Consider the following 20,669-nt stretch of genomic DNA (forward strand, 5'->3'; position numbering starts at 1 on the left):
TGTGTAGACATGTCTTCAGCTCATTTGGGTGAATACCGAGGAGCACGATTGCTGGGTTGTATGGTAAAGTATGTTTAGTTTTGTAAGAAACTGCCAACCTGTCTTCCAAAGTGTCTGTATCATTTTGCATTCCCACCAGCAATGAATGAGAGTTCCTGTTGCTCTGCATCCTCACAAGCATTGGTTGTCATCAGTGTTTAAATTCTGGCCATTCTATTAGATGTATAAAGATATCTCATTGTTTACTGTTCTTTTTTTTTTTTCACTTTTTATTTTTTTGAGGAAGATTAGCCCTAGCTAACTACTGCCAATCCTCCTCTTTTTGCTGAGGAAGACTGGCCCTGAGCTAACATCCATGCCCATCTTCTTCTACTTTATATTTGGGATGCCTGCCACAGCGTGGCTTTTGCCAAGCAGTGCCATGTCCACACCTGGGATCCGAACCGGCGGACCCCAGGCTGCCGAGAAGCCAGACATGTGAACTTAACCGCTGCACCACTGGGCTGGCCCCTTACTGTTCATTTTTATCTCTTGCTTTTACGTATTCCGGGCTCCTAATTGCCTCTTTACTTTTTCTTACTGTTCCAGCTTCTAGACAAGTGGTTCTCAGAGTTCAGTCCCCAGAACAACAGCATCAATAGCACCTGGGAACTTGTTAGAAATGCAAGTTGGGGGGCCTCGCCCAAACCTACTAAATGAGCAGCTCTGGGGATGGGGCCCAGCCCTCTGTATTTTAACAGCTCCCAAGGTGATTATGGTGCAAGCTAAAGTTTGAAAACAAGTTCCAGACCTGCACTGTCCAACATGGCAGCCTCTAGCCATGCACAGCTACTGAGCTCTTGGAATACGGTTAGAACGAATTGAGATGTGCTGTAAGTGTAAAATGCACTCTGGAGTTTGAAGACCTAGTATGAGAAAAGAGAAAGTCAAATACCTTATTTGATAATTTTTATATTGATAACATACTGAAATTATAATATTTTAGATATATTAGGTTAAATAAAATATATTATTAACATTAATTTCACCTGTTTCTTTTTAGATTTTACGTGGGGTTACAAGAAAATTTTAAGTTACATATGTGGCTCTCAATATATGTCTGTTGGACAGCGTTATTCTAGACCATGAGTCTGCAAACTACAGCCTGCAGGCCAAATCTGGCCTGCTGCCTGTTTTTATATGGCCCATGAACTAAGAATGGTTTTAAATTTTTAAATGGTTGAAAATAAATTTTACAAAACCTGATGTTCCGTGATATGTGAAAATGATATGAAATTCAAGTTTCATTGTCCATAAATAACGTTTTCTTGGAACACAGGCACACTCATTTATTTATGTGTTGTCTGTGGTTGCTTTTACTCTACCATAGCAGAAAGGTAGCTGTGACAAAGACCCCATGGCCTGCAAGTCTGAAATATTCACTCTCTGGCCCTTTACAGATAAAGTTCGCTGCCCCCTGTGCTACATTGTCAGTTTCTGCACCCTCCCTGGGAGAGGACCCTGCTTTTAACTTGCTCCTGTTCTCTGTTTTCAACCTTTGCTTAGCTTTAGGCCCAACTCCTTGACCCACTACTGCCCGAATCTCAGTGGGATTTTGACGTTGCAAGATTTGATCTATGCATTATTTAGAGGCAGGCCCCAAATGTCCTTGCCTTCCTAGAACTGCACAAGGAACTTATGGACCCAGCAAAAAGGAACAGAGAGATGTTAAATAGCTTCTTTCTCCAAAAGTAGGGCCTTCCTTCTCAGAGAACAAGAGAACCCAGGATTGACATTTCCATCAGATACAGAAGTGAGCCTATGATTTAGGGCTGGCCTGTTTTTTTCACATCTCAGCAACACCTCTTCAATTAAAACTCTCTCTCCCTCTGATCAGCGTATGCCTACTCCCAACCAGTTCAGTTGGCTTCTGCAGCTCTTTGTCCTGCCAGATATAGCGTGGAAATCACTATGATGAGTTTTTCCACTCCAGTGAAACAGATGTCTGGGTACCTTTGTGAGCCTCTTGATCCTTACTGTCTGCTACCCACACCAGTATGCAACCAAAGCCTTGTTGGCTCAATGAATTGTTATAGTCTCATTTTATAGGATCCTCAAAGAAGAGAAGTATGGCTGTGGTTTCCAGAATGTTAATTGATAACAGTTCTTGGCAACAGTGCTCTTCCTGGCTTTCCCTCCTTAACCTGCTCCTTCCACCCATAATAATAACGCCATTCCTTAATAGAGTGGCACCAGTCTGGAATTTTCAGTTCTCTCCCTCTCTCTCTCTCACACACACACAAACACACACACACACACGTCCTTCATTCCTTTCTTCCTGGTTCTACTGATTACACTTAGGACTGTTTAACTTTCTAATACAAGCTAGTTTGTAAGCATGCTTTCGGAACATTGTAATGACGTGAATATTAGTGGTTAAAAGGGGCCTCAGTGAGAAGTGTTGCTCCCCATTTCAACCACATTTCATTGTCAAAGTTAAGGAGGAGTCTTGCATCTCTCTTCATTTAAGAACTCTCTCCTCTAGACAATTGTCTTTATATTCTATAGTTGAGTTGAATTTAGGCTCTAGGCTGGGGTTGGGAAGAGGCAGAAACCGCCTATCACAGAGGTAAACCCTAAACAAACCTGGTTTTTCCTATTAATAAGTAGGTCAGCTCATCTTAAATATTGGGCACCAAGAGGGAAATATACTGGGGTGTTTATGTTGGAAAATAAGCTGGAGATCAAGCAGCCTAGTGTTTTATTCCAGCTCTAGTCCGGACAATCTCCAGATTTCTGGCCTTTACCTTCTCTGGGTTTCATTTTTTCTCACCTGGACGACAAAGGATCTGATTAGTCAATCTTCAAAGTTCCTTCCAACTCTAAATTGTTCTGATTCCACATCCCCATCTGTAACCTAGAGACAATAATCTCTATCCTCACCATTTGAAGACTGAGTAATGTTAATGAACTGCTAGAAATAAAAACTTGTTGAATTCCTCGGAAGAGAGGTAGATTCCTAGAGCTTTCAATCAGAATGAGCAAGAAATGGAGTATTCCAATGTATTCCATATGTTGGGTAAATGAACGTTGTTATATACCATATAGGCATTAGGAATATTTATGTAATTAGGACAGAATAAGGTACCCAGCAGTAGAATTATGATAACCATAACATAAACTATTTTTTTTCTCCCCAAAGCCCCAGCACATAGTTGTCTATCCTAGTTGCAAGTCCTTCTAGTTCTTCTGTGTGGGATGCCACCACAGCATGGCTTGATGATCAATCTGTAGTTCTGCGCCCAGGATCCCAACTGGCCAACTCCAGGCCACCGAAGCAGAGCACACGATGTAACCAGTACGTCACCGGTTTGGCCCCAAAATAAACTTTTTCAATTCAGCCTTTTATAGTGCCCTCAGAATAGATTCTGAACTCTTATAATCATTGTACAGCACTGGACCTACAGATGAGGTAAGATTGGACTGAGTTGACAATATATAGTTCAAATTCCTTCTTGAAAGCTTTGTTTATAATTTTTCTTTCTCATAAAATTAGAACATAGAAAAAACTCAAGTTCCTTGAACCATAGAATTACAGAATTTTAGATCTGGAAGGGCTCTTGAGGATCATTTGACCCCATCCTCAATTGCGAAGATGAGAAATCTGAGGCTCAGAGAAGTCCTAACCACAGAGGTGCTGATGCCAGAGCTGACTCTAGAACTCATGTTTCCCACAAGCATTGCCTTCTGGAGAAAGAGATGTTTGTAGGATCACGGTCACTTTGTTTTTAGTTCTCAGTCTGTAGTAGGTTATCATAATCTTCTCATAATTTTCTGCTCATGTAATCACTACCATAAGTGTTGATCATTGAGATAATTTCCGAGGATAGTACTGCCATCTTTGGGAAATAATCAGTAAAATATGGGGCAGAAGGGACTACACTAATACTGTTTTTTTTAAAGAGATAAAATATGTTTTTTGAAACCAACATTGTAAGGCTTATATGGCACCAAATATTTTATTTGCAAAAATTTTCATTTTTTGACTAGATGGGTTTTTTTTAAACATGAAATGTATTTTTTTTAAAGATTTTTTATTTTTCCTTTTTCTCCCCAAAGCCCCCTGGTACATAGTTGTGTATTTTTAGTTGTGGATCCTTCTAGTTGTGACATGTGGGATGCTGCCTCAGCATGGCTTGATGAGTGGTGCCATGTCCGCACCCAGGATCCGAACCAGCGAAACCCTAGGCCACCGAAGCAGAGTGTGTGAACTTAACCACTCAGTCATGGGGCCGGCCCATAACTAGATGTTTTGGCATTGTGTAGAGCAGACTCCCCGACTAGTAGTTAGATATTTACCCATAAATTTGGAAACAACTGTCCTGGGTTTGTGCCGATTTCTTTGGTAGGAAGGAGAACACAATATGCAATAACGCTTTTTCTTGCTGTCCTTCATCCGTTCTTTATATATATACCTAGAGTTTTATAACTAGCACACTCAAGGACTCTAGGACAATGAAAAGTAGCTCTTCAACGTAGGAATGCTGGGGACTTTGGAATATGACACCAATTTTACATGTGTGGCTATAGTCATGAAAATTTTAGGAATTGAACAAATTTTTAAACTATGCTCTGTGTCAATCATCTTGTTCTGATCTGCCACAATAATACTTTTTGTGTCATAAGCCACATGACCGGCTTTAGCTATCAGTGGAATAGTTTTATCTATGCCAGTGCTTCTCACACTTCAGCCTACATCAGGATTTCCTAGGAGGCTTGTTAAAAAACAGATTGGCTCAATTCCCAGAGTCTCTGATTGAATGGGTCTGGGGTGTGGCCCCAGAATTTGCGTTTTTAACAAGTTCAGGGTTGATGCTGATACCTCTGGCCTGGGGGACTACACTTTGAGAACTACTGCTCTGTCTATGCATTTTGGCCAGGAGGCCACTGGTGAACACTGGATGTGAATTCAGTCAATGATGCAGGTGATGGTGATGAGCTTGATTGCTGTTATTTTTGCTCCCTATAAGGCAGACCGAGAGTACTTTCACCATCCTGTTATCCCGGTGAACACTAACTGAACTGAGATCAGGGGTTCCCAAAGCTTTTGATAGGGAAGTTCGAGGTTATCTGGTCCAGCCTCTGTCTTTGTGCAGAAAAGGTATAACTCCCCTCTTACCCCAAGGCTCAGAGGGGTGATTTGTCTTGTCCATAATCACATAGCTGTTAACAGCAGTGCCAGGACCAGAACGTTGACCTCTGGCCTCCCAGTGCTTTCCATTGTAATGAAATTAACATTGTTTGATAGTGACTGCTTCCCTCTTGCTTTCAGAACAACTCTCCCAGCGAATGTCTACCTGATTTCAAATGATGGATATTCTTCAGTGGTCATGTGGCTGAGATAATTAGAACTTTCCATTCTACTCTTCAGTCACAATGTGCCCTCATATTGCCAGCCAGCTATTTTTCAAATGTGTTCAAAGTGTGAGTAGATGAGAGATTATGGACACAGCAATCTGTCTATACTTTTAGAAAACAACAAGTGTACACTTCACTAAATATTATCATCATATTCAGAAGGAAACTATTATGCAATTTTACCTCTTCTTGTCTAAGTATGAAAAGGTAGGGAATAGCCTGATGGAACTTGCTCATCTAGTAGTAGAGGCAAGAAAGATTTTGATCCCTGAGGGCTGGCGCCGTGGCCGAGTGGTTAAGTTCACATGCTCTGCTTCGGTGGCCCAGAGATTCGCCGGTTCAAATCCTGGGCACAGACATGGCACTGCTCATCAAGCCATGCTGAGGCAGCATCCCACACACCACAACTAGAAGAACTCACAACTAAAATATACAACTATGTACCAGGGGGCTTTGGGAGAAGAAGGAAAAATAAAATTAAAAAAAAAGATTTTGATTCCTTAGATTTCAACTTCAATTATGCAGCAAGATTTCTGGCTGGAAATAAAACACCAGGCTTCTTAGCCTCCTATCTATCAAGAATTTCTTTTACCTTCTCCATCTTAGAAAGACAAACCTGGCTTCCTACAGCCTTTCAATTAAGATGGATAGATCATGGGCTATTTTCTCCTCACAACCATCATGGTAACTATGTAATCGGAAATCTAACTTATTCATAACAACTGTGTTGTGAAATACATTTTTAAGCAGGCTTCTCTGCAATTCTCCTCTCCTGAAAAGAGATGGCATAGCTTTGAGGCTGGGTGGATGTAGGTGGAATAGGGATGAAAGTCGACCTAAAGACTTCATGTGTGGAGGCAGTGTAGTTAAGAGTGGAGCCTCCCATCTTTTTTTTTAAGATTTGCTGAAGATCATACTTTTTAATGCAGTACGGACCAATGGTGAGAACCTTACACTAATGTTCACAAGAGCCAGTTGAAAGTACTAAGCCATGAGTATGACTCTGAAACAACAATTTTTCCTACAAACTATTGCTTTTGGGTTTTTTTCCCCATTAACTTCATGTGCATGCAATATAAAAACAACTGTTTGATTTAGGAAACCTAATGATCTCTTGAACTGAAAGTCAAAATCAGTTATTTGATATTATGTAGAGTAGACCAAGACACTGACATCAAAATTTTCCACTTTTTTTAATTTAAATTTTAATTAATTAATTAATTTTTTGCTGAGGGAGATTAGCCCTGAGCAAACAACTCTGCCAATCTTCCTCCACTTTATATGTGGGTCACTGCCACAGTGTGACTGATAAGTGGTGTAGGTCCGAGCCCAGGATCTGAACCCGCAAACCGAGGCCGCTGAAGCGGAGTGTGCTGAACTTAACCACTACGCCACAGGGCCGATTCGCACTTTTTTTTAAGGAGATCATTCTCTCTTCCCCTGTCCATGGTTTACTCTCCTTCATTGTCCCTGAAAATTTTCCACTTTTTAATAGGTTATGTTGATATTTTATTGACATACCTAACTAATTTTATTTTTGTCGGTTGAGTAAGTTCCTCCAATTATGGAGCTGTTTTGGTGTTGTACAGATAAAATCCCCAAATAAACCATAGTTGGATGGGCCTTGCCCAGCAGTGATGTGGTACTGTCTGGTCATCCGTGTGGTTATTGTGCTCTTCTAATTTAGGAGAAAGGAGAACTCCATCTCATTAGCCCCTCTGGGAAGCTCTGTTCTGTACTAGTTAGAGCTGCTAAACGTTCTTCAAAGGGAGTTAAGTGGCTTGTGGTAATGTGGTTTGCAGGTCACCCCATTGGATATTAAGATCAAACCATGCCTAGAGAGTTCAACTGTTTCTGTTTACCCAGCACTGTCAGCCTCATCCACCCCCCATCTTGATTATTTATTTTTGTAGTTTGAGTTTTCTTTTTGGCCTTAGGAAACTGTCAAACACGGGGCAGGGGTGAGTCGGGGGTTGTTGAATGGGTCATGACTTTGACGTATACTTTGACCAGTACACTATTAGAAAACATTTTCGGGAATTTCCCATGCTGGGAGCAGTCACTAAAAAACTCAACTTAAAAAAATATATAGGGGCCGCCCCACAGCCGAGTGGTTAAGTTTGCGCACTCCGGTTTGGTGGCCCAGGATTTTGCCAGTTTGAATCCTGGGCGCAGACATGGCACTGCTCCTCAGGCCACGTTGAGGCGGCGTCCCACGTGCCACAACTAGGAGGACCCACAACTAAAATTGCACAATTACGTGCTGGGTAGATTTGGGGAGGAAAAAAAAAAGATGGACAACAGTCGTTAGCTGAGGTGCCAATCTTTTGAAAAAAAATATATATATATACATTTTACCTTAATTTTCACTTCTTTCTTAAATATGTATTTTTTTCACTTTACAAAGAAAACGCTGCTTGTTAAACAATATAGAACTAAACAATTAGAGGTAAACAAAATAGAATAGGTTAAAGAAAAAAGAAAAAAATCTCTAGAAATCCCACCATACTGTCAAAGCCTTCAATCTCTCTCCTCCATGTATATGTGTATGCACACCCACACACGCGCGTGCACGCACGCAAGCGCGCGCACACACACACACACACACACACAAGAGCATAATGGAGAGCACATGTGATGCTAATTTTCCTCCCCACATCACAAATAGAAACACTGGGGCATAATTTAACATGGTAATGGTAAATATCTCCATGAGATGGTGCTCAAAGATTATTTTTATTTTTAGTTTCTATCCTGACAATTGTGAAATTACAATTCACAATTTATGTAGGTGAGTTCATGTGCTGTCATGTTCATGTACATCTTTGTGTGTGTGTGTTTATGACAGTTAGGGTGGTTATAAAAATTTCCCCCCATTTGGGGCTTCTGGTCATTATAATGTTTCTTTGGAAAATGTTATAAAAGAGATGGGAGACGCACTGTGATGTGTACCCCATTGTCACCAGACAATATTTTCTGGAGATCTTTCTACCTGTACACTTAGAAGGAGATATCTATCTACCTACCTATATCTTATATTTAAGATATATATTCCTTTGAAGTAGCATTCTCTCATGAAAATGTTCCACAATTAATGTAATTATTCTCAGATTTGTTTTATTTGATTATAAAAGTAATACATGCTTATTTTAAAACACTATAGAAATGTACAAAGTAAAATGTAAGTTTCTTCCCCTCCCCCCCCATCTTCCCTAGTCCCTCTAGGAGTATCTATTGTTAATAATTTGATATGTATCCTTCTAGACGTTTTTACTTTTGATATAAACAAAAGTAAGCAATATATAGTTTTTACATTTTTTTCACAAAAATGAGGTCATAGTACAGTGTAATATGATTCTGCAACTTACTTTTTTTCAACCAACAATCTATCATGGTAGATACATCAAAATGTTTAGGTTTTTTTAATGACTGCATAGTATTCCAGTAGTATAGACCAATCCTCTATTCATTAATATTTAGGGTTTTTTCCCCAATTCTCACCTATTATTTTTGTTGACTTGTCTTGTTAACTCTTAACGATAAAGTCATAATAGTGGGACTTCTCAGTTGAAGACTAAGTTCATTTAATCTGTTGATACATGAGACAAAATGCCCTCCAGGAAAGTTATACTATTTTGTAGCTTTACCAGAAGTGCAGAGAGGACTTATCATCTGAGTATCATAATTTTTAAAATCAATTTGGTAAGCAATAAATACAATCTCTTTCTTGGTTTTATTTCTATTTCTTTGATTACTAATAAAGTTAAACACAGCCTCATATGTCTATTGACCATTCAGTTTTTCTTTTATAAATTATCCATTCTTATGCTCGTTTTGAATAGAAGTGATTGGCTTTCTCTTATTGTAAAAGTTCTTTGTATATTGCAGAAATTAGTTATCTATCACAGAGTTGCAAATATTTTCCCAATTTGTCATTTGTCGTTCAAACTTATTTACAGTAATTTTTACCATACAGAACGTACCCAAGTTGCTTTCATTTGTGTGTTTTGTGTGTGTGTGGTCAAATTACCAGTCTTTTCCTTTTTGTTCCCAGGGCTTCATGTCAAGCCTATAAAAAAATTCCCCATCACCCCAGGATTATACAAAGTGCTACCATATTGTCCTTCTAGAATTCTGGTGGTTCCATTCTCTACATTTAATTCTTTAATCCATCTGGAATTCATTTTAGTATAAACTGTCAGGTATAAGTCTAGCTTAATTTTTTCCTAAATAGCCTTTTGTTCCAACAGCATTTATTGAACAATCCATCATTTCCCCCACTGATTTCAACTGTCTCATTTAGTGTATACTAATTTCCCAAATACACTGAGGCTACAGTTGGTCTCCATTCTGTTCCCTTGATCTATCATCTATTCCTGTGCCATAACACATTGTTTTAATTTCTATGGCTTAAAAATACTCCCTAATATCTGGTAGGGCTACTCTTTTAAAAATATTAATTTTTATTTCCACAAGTTTGAAATTGAGGTAAAATTCATTTATCATGAAGTTAACCATTTCAAAGTGAACAATTCAGTGGCATTTAGTGCATTCACATTGTTGTGCACCCATCACCTCCATCTGGTTCCAAAACATTTTCAGCGCCCTGAAGGAAACCCCATACCCACTAAGCAGTTTTTCCCTGTTCCCCCGCTCCACAAATTTTTAACACACACACAAAATTGAACTTTTATTGTAAATTCCCACCTTCAGGTCCACCATGCATTAAGGAAGCTTAAAATCCAAGTCAAGTTCAGAAGCATAGAGAAGCCTTTCCTGATTAAGGCCATCCTCCAGCATCCCTCTGCATCCCCCCTGCTGATTTCTGTAGGCCAAAACTCAGCTTGGATTCTGTTACTCTGCTGCTAAATCGCTTTGTGATTTTTCTCAAGCATCTGTGACTCGCGTTATGTCTCCTCCACAACCTCGTAAACTTGCTACTTTTTTTCTTTTCTGCAGTCCACTCTCATAGCATCTGGCACGGGCTTTATATCATCACATTCTCATTAAATTATTGTTGACTGATTGTTATCAAAATGTCCATATTGGACTCAGCATGGGGTCAGGAGACTGCGTGGAGCATGATTTACGTGGGAATTAAGAGGGAATTCAACATAGAGTGTTGTGCTTCCAGATAATATGATGCTACTAGCTGTCGTGTCTATTAATTGCCCTGCCATACACTTTGTCTCATTTAATCCTGACTACAGTCTTCTAGGGTGGGGGTTTACTGATGCTATTCACAGAAGTTAAGTAACTTGCCTGAAGTCCCTGGGCTTAATGTCAGATCCAAGCTCTGAACCCAGGTTTGCCTGACTACCCAGCGCTTTCTGCCATGCTGTATTGTCTCCATGCAGTCTCTCCATCAAGGGCTACTCATCATGTTATCTCAGTTCATGTTTCTACTTTCACTGTTATAGTCAGGTTTGTTTAGTGGGAACATCTAAGCCTTCCTGCTGAGGTATATGATTAGAATAGCCAGGAAGCACCAAAGACTCATTGCTTCTCTCACACATGACCTTACTTCATCCCCTGGCCAACCTGTCAAGGATCAAGCTCACCCCTTGCTTTATTAGGTTTTATATTCTGGATGGAGTCCCACTGTCACCTTGGCCAGAGCTGGAGCTGGCATATGGAGTTGAAGCCAAGAGCAGCCCCTACCGTAAGGACGGGAGACATTTTCCTAAAGGGGAAATTCCAGTGGGTGCCTGGGAGCTCCATCTCTTCCCAATCTGCCCACACTTGGCACTTCCCTACTTCCTATTTTCTAGAAAATATGTGAAGCTCAGGGATGTCAGGAGCACTATTTGGAGAAGTTAAGTGCAAACAAATCAGAAGTGCGTGGATTGGCTTTCCCTCAGAAAAGACTCTTTTTTTTTTTTTTTTTTTAAGATTGGCCCTGAGCTAACACCCGTTGCCAATCTTCCTCATTTTTCTTCTCCCCAAAGCCCCCCAGTACACAGTTGTATATTCTAGTTGTGGGTCTTTATAGTTCTGCTATGTGGGACACCACCTCAGCATGGCTTGATGAGCAGTGCCATGTCGGCGCCCTGGATCTGAACTGGTGAAACCCTGGGCCACTGAAGCTGGAGCCGGCGAGCTTAACCACTAGGCAATGGGGCAGCCCCAAGACTTCCATTTTTAAGTGGAAAGGAAAATATGTGGGACAAAGACCAGATCGGCATTTAAGTATGGCATGGCGGGGAGGGGTATTTCAGCAAATCCTAATCAGCTGGGCACACCCAGCACCACCTCTCCCTTGCTGCGGCAGATAGACAGGCCAGCTCTGGGTTGATGTCCTGGATCTGTGTTCTCAGAGGACAGAAGCCCTGGACATGGAAGCAGAAGGCATGGGTTCATGATGTGGCAACAGCCTTTAGCAGCTCTTGTGACCTTTATGACTGGACAAGACACTTGGTCCCAGTAAATTTCCTCATCTGTTAAAAAAAGGGAGGTTATAATAATAGCGTCTTTTCTACCTGCTTATAAGGTTTTTGTGACATCATGGTTACAGTTGGCTGTAAACTATTAAGCCATTATTATCATTTAGCTGCATAATAAAGACTTTGGAGAGGTAATAATTGATGCTAATAATCAAACTAGGTCAAACGGACTGACAATTTGTAAAATGGCTGTAAGACTTTTCCCTCAAAGGAACGTTGAATAAGAACTAATGTCAATAACTATTTTTATTAAGTGACTGTTTATTAGCCCAGCCTCCTAGGTGACAGTCATTCAGTCAATAATAATAGGAACCCAATCCAGGGTGCTATGTATGAGTATACTTTGGGGGGTGTGGGTGTGTGGAGCGCTGGGGGTAGTGATGAGCTAAAAGACCTTAATGCTGGAAGGAAGCTTAGGAATCATTAAGTCCAATTTCCTCATTTTCCAGATAAGAAAAGTGAGCCCTAGAGAGACAAGGTAATTTGCCTGAGGTCACACAGCTAATGGCTGAGCTGGGGCTCAATCCTAGCTTCTCATCTTTATGCCTTTTCACATACTCCATAACGGTTTTTCAAACAGCAACTTGTAACCCATTAGTGAGTTGTGAAATCAATTAGTGAGACGTAACCAGCGTTAAAAAAAAAAAAAAAAAAAAAAAGAACACAATGAAATAGAAAAGATCTGACTGCATGGCTGGTAGGAAAGGTAAGTATTGTCTTGAGAAACTTTTGTTTCACTTATATATTTGTGTAAGTATGTGTGACCTGGGTCATACTTAAAATGTATTTCTTGCCATGGGTTATGGTTTTTCAAAGTCTAAAAGCTGCTGCTCTCAAGGGACACTGACTCCGCCCTCGGGTTCTTATACTCTAGTGATTCAACAGAAGAGTGAGTGAACATGAACTGGTAGAAGAACTCTCTGAAAACATAAAAGCCGTCAGTTTGCACCCATTTTTCTTCTGTTCTCAGGGAAGCAGAGATAGCTGGAGGCCTGGTGGGTAAGTTAGGGAAGACTGCGTGAGGCATTTCTCAGATCTCAAGCTTTGACGACAAGGAGTTTGAACTGGTCGTTTGGAACATCTTGCAGTGAGCTCGTGGACCTGGATAACTTCAAATGTCGTCGTCTCTTCCCCACCCTCCTCCCTGCCTCCTCACCCTGGAGATTCGCAGGCTGATTCCATTCCTAAAGGAATGTTCATATGACTCGGATTCAGACCAGCACAGGGATAAATACTAGAAACAGGTTCTTCGTGGTTAGTTCTGTAAGCCTTGAAAACACCCCTGGCCAGGCAAAAAGATATGATGATATTAGCAAGACCATTGTCAAGTTATAAGGAACCCACACCGTGACATGGGTCTGGTCCTAATTGGGAAATCGAGACCCCTTGACTTATGCTTTTGGCTGCATTCTTACTGCTCCTATCTGTTTTGGGGACTTCTTGACCCTTTATTTTCAGCTCTCTGCCTGGTGCCTCGCCTGTTGCTTTCCAGTTTCCCAGCCTGGATTCCTGCTCCCGGACACTTGATTTCCTAGACTATACCTGGTCTGTCTACCCACACGATGCTACCTGCTTTTTCCTTTCTGCCCTAGTGGATCCCGAGATTTGCCCTCTTGCTTGCTCAACCCATAGTTCATTCATGCCTACTCCTTCCACCCTTTACTTTCTTCTCAGGATCTGACTTCTTGTCCTGCCCATTTATTCAGCTGCCTTGCCTGCCTGCCCTTAACCCTGACTCCTCCTGCCGTGCAGCCTTGTTGTCACTCCATTTCTGGAGTCACTCTTCCCTGCCACACCCTCATCTTACATTCCTGATGCCTAAGCTCCAAACTGACAAGTGAAGAGGGCGAGACAACAATTTGCCAGGTTCCCTGCCTTCATTATCACCCCCAAGAGTCATGTGGTGTCTTTACTGGGCTGTGGCTGTGAGACATTGCTCATCTCACATGGCCTGTGTCCCTCCACAATAGCAAATCATCAACAAGAAGAGTTTCAAACGAGTTGTCTTGGGTGCCACAAAGATCCTCAATCCTCCCAACTCTCCTGGATCCAGCACTTGTCACGGGGGAAAATGGAACCAGGAGGATTCCTCTCCCTGGCCATTCCCAGTGGCACCAAGAGGAGCAAAGTTATAACAAGCCATTTTGTACATTTGGAACAATTAATTAAACTGCCCCCACCATGACCCTCCCTGCCTTGCAGAGCCAGAATGTTTCAATGTCAAGATGTCTGTGAGCAGGCACCAATTAAAGGGTTATTGTAGGAACTGAGATATAAGGACGAGAACCTGAACTGGAGAGATGACAGTAAACGTGTCAGAGAGAACAAGAGACACATGCAAGATATTTTAATGAAAAGAGCAACAGGACTTGGAGACTAAATGGATATGGGGAATGGAGAGAAGGATCAATCAATGCCAAGGCCATTGTTAGAAGTAATCTAGTTAAGATAGCTCCAGCTGCATGGCTCCCTGGGCACCTGCAACCAACTAGTTTAAAACTTAACAGCTTCAGGGTTGGCTCCGTGGCTAAGTGGTTACGTTCCCGCACTCCACTTCTGTGGCCCAGGGTTTCACCGGTTCGGATTCTGGGCGCGGACATATCACCGCTCGTCAGGCTATGCTGAGATGGTCTCCCACAAGCCACAACTAGAAGGACCCACGACTAAAAACATGCAACTATGTACTGAGGGGCCTTGGAGAGAATAAAGGAAAAAAAAAAACCCGATAACTTAACAGTTTTTACCTCCAAGCCAGTTCTTCCTCTGTTTCTCCCTGTTTCAAGTGGTTCGATCACATCCTTAGCTACCCACACTTGAAACTTTGAATGGTCTTTTTTTTTTTTTCCAAGGAAGATGAGCCCTGAGCTAACATCTGCCAATCCTCCTCTTTTTCTGAGGAAGACTGGCCCTGAGCTAACATCCGTGCCCATCTTCCTCTACTTTATATGTGGGACACCTACCACAGCATGGCTTGCCAGGCAGTGCCATGTCCGCACCCAGGATCTGAACTGGCAAACCCCGGGCTGCCGAAGCAGAACGTACGTACTTAACGGTTGTGCCACCAGGCCGGCCCCTTGAATGGTCTTTGACTCCACCCACACGTCTTCCTTAAATCTGGTAAGTCATCAAATACTGCTGATGTTTCCTTTATATATATATATATATAATTTTTTTTAAAGATTGGCACCTGAGCTAACATCTGTTGCACTCTTTTTTTTCCTACTTTTTCTCCCCAAATCCCCCCAGTACATAGTTGCATATTGTAGTTGTGGATCCTTCTAGTTGTGGCATGTGGGATGCTGCCTTAGTGTGGCCTGGCAAGTGGTGCCATGTCCTTGCCCAGGATTTGAACCAGCGAAACCCCGGGCCGCCAAAGCAGAGCACGCAGACTTAAACACTCGGCCACGGGCCAGCCCCCTAGACATATATATATATATATTTATGAGAAAAATTGGCCCTGAGCTAACATCCGTTGCCAATCTTCCTCTTTTTGCTTGAGGAAGATTGTCACTGAGCTAACATCTGTGCCAATCTTCCTCTATTTTGTATGTGCGATGTTGCCACAGCGTGGCTGGATGAGTGGTGGGTGGGTCCACACCCAGGATCCGAACCCACCGAACCCCAGGCCACCAAAGTGGAGCACGCAAACTTAACCACGATGCCACCAGGCCAGCCCCTATAATATTTCTTAAAATTCACTCCATCTTGTTCTTCCCAGTGCTCCCACACTGGTTTAGGGCCTCAGAGCTTCAGGCCAGGACTCTTGCCTCAGCTCTACCTCCAGTCCCCCTGCTTCTATCCGTGCCACACCCAGCTGCCACATAATCTTTCCAAAACGCCCCTTTAAACATGCTACCAAGACGCAAAAAATATACCCATGACTTCCATTGTGTGGGAAATGATCTTGCTGCATTAGTAGCCTCCAAGTTCATGACCAGGTGAGCTATACCTGAGGTCACAGAATAGAAAGGATCAGAGTTCAAGTTAAAATGCTCAAATCACATGGTTTACTTAATGAATTTAAAACACACAGTAAGAAGCAAGGAGAAAGGGACAGGGCCACTTGACCAACTTAAGGCAGGGTGCAAGCAGAGGGAAGGAGTACAGTCCCTGAATTTGGCGTGGGCAACATTCACATGTTCTGTGTCTCTCCGCTGCAGCAGCTTCCCTGCTGATGACAATACAGGGACCAGAGTTGACATTCAAGCAAGGGGACTCACAGATGGCAGGTGCACTGGGCCAATAACACACACTTTTTCAGACAGACGTAGGAACAAGTTTGCGGGGCCATAGCTGTAAGTTCCTAACTAGCCTGCTGGGTAGCCATGGGTATGTTTGTGTATCTTGGGCAGAGCACACAGCGGGCCAGAATAGGGGTCACCGAAGTGTCTAATTAAACCTCATGAATATTGAGTGCTCATGGATATTTAATATATGCTGAATATTAGTGCCTTTGGGATATTTATGCCTCATGCATCTTACGCATGTTCAGCATGTCATAAATATTTTGTACCTTTTGTGCATTTGGTGTCATGACTATTTAGCAGCCCGGTGCTTGTGAATATGGGGCATCTCTGGGTCCTTCCTATCCATGTTTACACACACATGCTCTACTCGCTCTTTAACTACTTGCTAACTATGACTTCCGCCTCTGCCTAACAAACATTTTGCTTACTAGCTATCTATACTTAAAACATCTTAAAATGTTTCACTCATGTTTTACAAACTACAAACATTTATCTTTTATAAGAGGATTGACTATTCTCAAAGTAAAGTTTCATCACAGCCTTCTCTTTGCCCACATTGCTGTAAACTCCTGACCTACCCCCTGTTCTCTACGCCAAATCTGCTCCTCCTTCAGCCTCTCCCATCAAGGCAAGGGGATTTCCTGACCTGGGAGTCAACCTTGACAGCAAACTCTCCTTCCCCTCCTCACAGCCGGCTCACCATCACGACCTCACGCCACTACTCCTAAGACATACTTCCACCCCAGTCCAAGCCATCATCAGCCTTCTGAGATTATTGCAATTTGCTGCTGCTTCCACTCTTGGCCACTTCAGTCCTGTTCCATGCAGCATCCCAGAAGGATCTTTCTCAGACATCAGTTGGATCGTGTCACTCTCCTGCTTAAAACCCTTCATTGGTTTCTCATTGCGCTTAGCATCAAATCCCAAGTTCTTAACCTGGTGTACGTGGGTCTGGGTGGCGTGGCCTGTGCCACTTCTCCAGCCTCACCTCGGCACCCTCTTGCCTTCACAAGGCTCCTTCACGTGATCTTTAGTTTCTTCCTTAGGGCCTCCATGCCTTCTGTTTCTTTTACCTGGAATAGTCCCTTGCTCAGGACTCTGCCTCCCTCATACACACACCAAACCTACTCGTTGTTCTTCAGATTTCAGCTTAAATGTAACACCCTCAGAGAAGCCTGTGCTGACTCCCCAGTCTACTTAAGTCCTGCATTATTCTCTCTCACAGCACCCTCTTTTCGTTTCTTCCACAGTGTTTATTTGGCTGTGGGTTTATTTAAAATCTGCCCATCCTTCCATGCCATAATGCCCCAGTGGGGCAGGGGTCTGTTTTGTTCACGGCAGCCCAGCCGGCACTCAGCACAACGCCTAGTACATAGCAAACACTCAGTAAATAGCTGAATGAGTGAGGAATGAGAGTAAAACGCAGATTTCCTTAGCCTGATACTTCTAACTTTATTCTCTTTATGTGGATGTTGTGGTCAGAGTTCTGGGTTTGAATTCTGATTCTTCCATTTAACTAAGTGTGACCCTTAACGAGTTATTTAACCTCTTTGACTCTCAACCTTTCTCACTTATCAAATGGGGATAGAGATAAAGCATCTCACAAGTTGCTGTGAGGATCCAGGAGGATTAGGCCCAGGGAAGCCCCGGCATGGTGACCAGCACGGAGCAGGCACGCAGCAAACGTCTGTTCCTGCTCACTGCTTTCTCATCCTGCTCGTCTCCTCTGCTCTTCTCCACTGGGGCTGCTCCTCCTCCCGCGCAACTTGACCAGGTCCCTCAAGGTCTTGCTCACATGTCAGGGAGCCCCCTCCAGCAGCCCAGCCCTTGGTGGGTGCTTACCCCTCAAACTGTTCGGCTTGCTCCTTTCCAGTTCTTGGAATGTATGGTAGTGATTGTTTCTTTGTTTTGTTTTTAAATCCTTTACGTATTTGTCCTGTTTCTCCAGCTAGACTCCAAGCTCTTTGGCCACAGGATCCCATCTCAGGCTTCTTGTGTCCCTTCAGCACCTGGCTCAGTGCCCTCCACAGAGATGCTCAACTCAAATTCAGCTAGCCATCGTGAGTGCCCTCAGGACAGCAGGCACTGTAGTTCACACTCATTATTGCTTCACTTGTTTTTCATGAGAATCCTGCCAGATAAGTATTACTATGCCTGTGGTGAAACTAGGGGCTCAGAAGGTTTAGTAATCTGCCTAAGGGTACCCAGTTAGCAAATAGAGTCTTTTAACTCTGTCTGGTTGATAACCTGGCAAATAGTAAATGCTCAATAAGTACGTGTTAGCACTCTCTCCAGCGTACCATATTGCCTTTCTCAGGAAACATTTATTCCTAGTCAGGAGGATACTTATCATGTTCTCAGTTCTTACTCCCCCCAAGAACTTAGCTGAAAATCCCCTGTCCTTGATCCTCTCCCCTAAAGCTCTTCCGGGGTCCTCAGTTTCCTAATAGTGCCACATGTCTCTGCTAAATTCTCATAGACCCTCACACGGTACGCCCCTTGGTCTCTCCACAAGCCCTGTTCTTCTCCATATCTTCTTCTCACTAAGGCTTCTCTTCCTCATGGTCCCCACTTCCTCCATCCTCCATCTTGCCCATCTTTAATTCAGGTCGCAGGGATTAAGAAATATACCCCGACCTGGGAATGCCCTGTAAACTAGAGTGCTCATGCCTAGGAGGTGCCTAGGGTTCTTTGGAGGTAGAATTATTACTACTCCTTAGCTAGGTGGCTTGGGCAAGTCACATCCCTTCTCCAAGCCTGAATTTCTTCACATATAAAGTGGTAAGACTTGCTAACATTTATCAAGCTCCTACATAAGGTACATAAGCATCGCATATATAAGGAATCAGTAGTAGTAGATGCTTACGTAGCACTTAATGCCAGACACTATACCAAATGTTTTACATATATTTATTCACTCAATCCTCACAACAACCCTATGAAAATATTATCATTAACCCTATTTCACAGGTGAAAAAGCGGAGGTCTCCAAATTAAGTAATTTACCCTGGATTGCCCCAGCCAGTGGGTGGTGGAGCTGGGCTTCAAACTCCGGCAGTTCTGGTTGCAGAGTCCCTGTCTTAACCACTGCCCTATACTACCTCTTATTTCTTCATAAAATGAGAGAGGCTAGTTAAAAATAATTCCTAGCAATTTTATAGCACTTTTCCAATTCTAAAGCACTATTCACATTCCATATCCTATTTGATCTTCACAATAATCTTAGTGGTAGACATTATTAGCTCATTTACGGGGCAAGAACTGAGATTTAAGAGGGTCATGAGTCCAAGGGCACATGGCTATCGAGGACAGAATCAGGACTCAAGCCCAGGACTGCTGGTTCTTCTACACCTCAGATGCCACAGAGCGCAGCATCCTGTCCTTTCTAAGTCTCCTCCGGCTCCAACTATTCTTTCCTCTTTGTCTTTCTTTCTTTCTTTCTTTCCTTTTTTGAGGAAGATTAGCCCTGAGCTAACATCTGCCATCAATCCTTCTCTTTTTGCTGAGGAAGACTGGCCCTGAGCTAACATCCGTGCCCATCTTCCTCTGCTTTATATGCGGGACGCCTACCACAGCATGGCTTGCCAAGCGGTGCCATGTCCGCGCCCGGGATCCGAACTGGCAAACCCCAGGCCGCCGAGGCAGAACAGCTACACCACCAGCCGGCCCCCCTCTTTGTCTTTCTTTAAAGAGGGCCCAGTTCTCCCTCAAAGAATTCCCTACCCTGTCACCCCCGCACCCACTTTGCGCAGTGCGTGCTCACCAACAGCAGCAGGGGGTGCTGTAGACCAGCACACAGGGACGGTGCGGCTCCGGAGCTCCTGTGGGAGGAAACAGCCACCGGCCTCCTTGACTTTCTTTTCAGTGTGTTTACATTAAAAAATGTTTTAGTAAGTACTCCTTGCACACAGTATAAAATTTTAAAGGTACAAGTGAGTACCCAATGTACCTGCTCCCCACCTACCCAGTTTGCCATCCTGAGGGCAAACCCAGGAAGTTTTCCAGTGTTTCCTTCTAGACATAGTCTATGCTTATATAAGCAAATATGTATTTTTCTTCCCATACAAATGGTACCTTACTATACAGACTACTCTTCCCCTAGTTTTTTGAGGTAATTTATCTTGCAGATCAGTCCCTAACATAATTCATAATATTTAATTGAATGGATAAACCATAATCAATTTTGCCAGCCCCCTATTATTTTCTATCTGCAAAGAAACACCCTGTGCGTAGGCCACTTAGCACATGTGTGGATCTGCGGGATAAATTCCCAGGAGGGAAACTGCTTGTTTACAGATTACAAGCACTCGTAATGTTGATCAATATTGCTAAATCACCTTGCACAGAAACGATCCATTTATAGCTGCATCAGCAGGGCATGTAAGGATCCGCTTCCTACGCCCTCAGTAACACAGAATCTTATCAAGCTTTCCGAGCTTTGCCTATCCCACAGGTGAAAGATGGTTTCTCACTGCAATTTTAATTGTATTTCTCTTAAAAGGAGTGCCCACTGACCTCTGAGAGTCATTTATGCAACCTGTAAATAATTAGCAGTTGCCTCCTGTGTGCCAGGCACCACATT

The sequence above is a fragment of the Equus przewalskii genome, chromosome 10 (genome assembly GCF_037783145.1).
Source record: "Equus przewalskii isolate Varuska chromosome 10, EquPr2, whole genome shotgun sequence".
Lineage (NCBI taxonomy): Eukaryota > Metazoa > Chordata > Mammalia > Perissodactyla > Equidae > Equus > Equus przewalskii.